The sequence below is a fragment of the Arachis hypogaea genome, chromosome 18, assembly GCF_003086295.3.
Source record: "Arachis hypogaea cultivar Tifrunner chromosome 18, arahy.Tifrunner.gnm2.J5K5, whole genome shotgun sequence".
NCBI classification, from domain to species: domain Eukaryota; kingdom Viridiplantae; phylum Streptophyta; class Magnoliopsida; order Fabales; family Fabaceae; genus Arachis; species Arachis hypogaea.
Window position 1 is genome coordinate 83,235,018 of NC_092053.1, and position 2,447 is coordinate 83,237,464.

General features: G+C 41.3%; 1 non-coding gene across 1 annotated transcript; it reads left to right on the forward strand.

Moving 5' to 3' along the window:
* Nucleotides 1-2,035: 2,035 nt before the first annotated feature.
* Nucleotides 2,036-2,143, forward strand: LOC112773416 (small nucleolar RNA R71). Its single transcript, XR_003187967.1, has one exon. It is a non-coding gene; the product is annotated as a small nucleolar RNA R71 (small nucleolar RNA).
* Nucleotides 2,144-2,447: the final 304 nt, after the last annotated feature.

Consider the following 2,447-nt stretch of genomic DNA (forward strand, 5'->3'; position numbering starts at 1 on the left):
TCTTGCCCATTCCTGGCGTTAAACACCAGTCTGGTGCCCATTTCTGGCATTAAACGCCCAGAATGGTGCCAGACTGGGCGTTTAACGCCCATTCTGCTACCCTTACTGGCGTTTAAACACTAGTAAGTTTTCGTCCAGGGTGTTCTATTTATCATTCTGTTTTTTCTTCTATTTTTGCTTTTTCAATTGTTTTTGTGACTTCACATGATCATCAACCTACAGAAAACATAAAATGACAAAAGAAAATAGAAATTTAACATAGATAATTAAAGATTGGGTTGCCTTCCAACAAGCGCTTCTTTAATGTCAATAACTTGACAGTGGGCTCTCATGGAGCCTCACAGATGTTTAGAGCAATGTTGGAACCTCCCAACACCAAACTTAGAGTTTGAATGTGGGTATTCAACACCAAACTTAAAGTTTGGTTGTGGCCTCCCAACACCAAACTTAGAGTTTGACTGTGGGGGCTCTGTTTAACTCTGTATTGAGAGAAGCTCTTCATGCTTCCTCTCCATGGTGACAGAGGGATATCCTTGAGCCTTAAACACAAGGGAGTCTTCATTCAGTTGAATGATTAATTCTCCTCTGTCAACATCAATCACAGCTTTTGCTGTGGCTAGGAAGGGTCTGCCAAGGATGATGGATTCATCCATACACTTCCCAGTCTCTAGGATTATGAAGTCAGCAGGGATGTAGTGGCCTTCAACTTTTACCAAGACATCCTCTACAAGTCCATAAGCCTGTTTCTTTGAATTGTCTGCCATCTCCAATGAGATTCTTGCAGCTTGTACCTCAATGATCCCTAGCTTCTCCATTACAGAGAGAGGCATAAGGTTTATACTTGACCCTAGGTCACACAGAGCCTTCTCAAAGGTCATGGTGCCTATGTACAAGGTATTGAGAACTTTCTAGGGTCTTGTCTCTTCAGAGGTAATCTCTGCCTAGTCAAGTCATCCAGTTCTTTGATGAGCAATGTGGGTTCATCTTCCCAAGTCTCATTACCAAATAACTTGGCATTTAGCTTCATGATTGCTCCAAGATACTTAGCAACTTGCTCTTCAGTAACATCTTCATCCTCTTCAGAGGAAGAATACTCATTAGAGCTCATGAATGGCAGAAGTAAATTTAATGGAATCTCTATGGTCTCAGTCTGAGCCTCAGATTCCCATGGTTCCTTATTAGGGAACTCCATATAGGTCAGTGGACGTCCATTGAGGTCTTCCTCAGTGGAGATCACTGCCTCTTCCTCCTCTCCAGGTTCGGCCATGTGAGACGTGTTTATGGCCTTGCACTCTCTCTTTGGATTCTCTTCTGTATTGCTTGGGAGAGTACTAGGAGGGAGTTCAGTAATTTTCTTACTCAGCTGACCCACTTGTACCTCCAAATTTCTAATGGAAGACCTTGTTTTAGTCATGAAACTTTGAGTGGTTTTGATTAGATCAGAGACAATGGTTGCTAAGTCAGAGTGGCTTTGCTTAGAATTCTCTGTCTATTGCTGAGAAGGTCATGGAAAAGGCTTGCTATTGCTAAACCTGTTTCTTCCACCATTATTGTTATTGAAACCTTATTGAGGTCTCTGTTGATCCTTCCATGAGAGATTTGGATGATTTCTCCATGAAGGATTATAGGTGTTTCCATAGGGTTCTCCCATGTAATTCACCTCTTCCATTGCTGAGTTCTCAAGATCATAAGCTTCTTCTTCAGAGGAAGCTTCCTTAGTACTGCCTGTTGCTGCTTGCATTCCAGACAGACTCTGAGAAATCATATTGACTTGTTGGGTCAATATTTTATTCTGAGCCAATATGGCATTCAGAGTATCAATCTCAAGAACTCCTTTCTTCTGAGCTATCCCATTATTCACATGATTCCTTTCAGAAATGTACATGAATTGGTTATTTGCAACCATTTCAATGAGTTCCTGAGCTTCTGCAGGCATCTTCTTCAGATGAAGAGATCTTCCAATAGAGCTATCCAATGACATCTTGGATAGTTCAGACAGACCATCATAGAAAATTCCTATGATGTTCCATTCAGAAAGCATGTTAGAAGGACATCTTCTGATCAATTGCTTGTATCTTTCCCATGCTTCATAGAGGGATTCTCCTTCCTTCTGTCTGAAGGTTTGGACTTCCACTCTTAGCTTGCTCAATTTTTGAGGTGGAAAGAACTTTGCCAATAAGGCATTGACTAGATTTTCCCAAGAGTTCAGGCTTTCTTTAGGTTGTGAATCCAACCATGTCCTAGCTCTATCTCTTACAGCAAAAGGAAAGAGCATAAGTCTGTAGACTTCGGGGTCAACCCCATTGGTCTTGACAGTATCACAGATTTGCAAGAATTCAGCTAGGAACTTATGAGGATCTTCCAATGGAAGTCCATGAAACTTGTAATTCTGTTGCATTAGAGAAATTAATTGAGGCTTAAGCTCAAAGTTGTTTGCTCCAATGGCA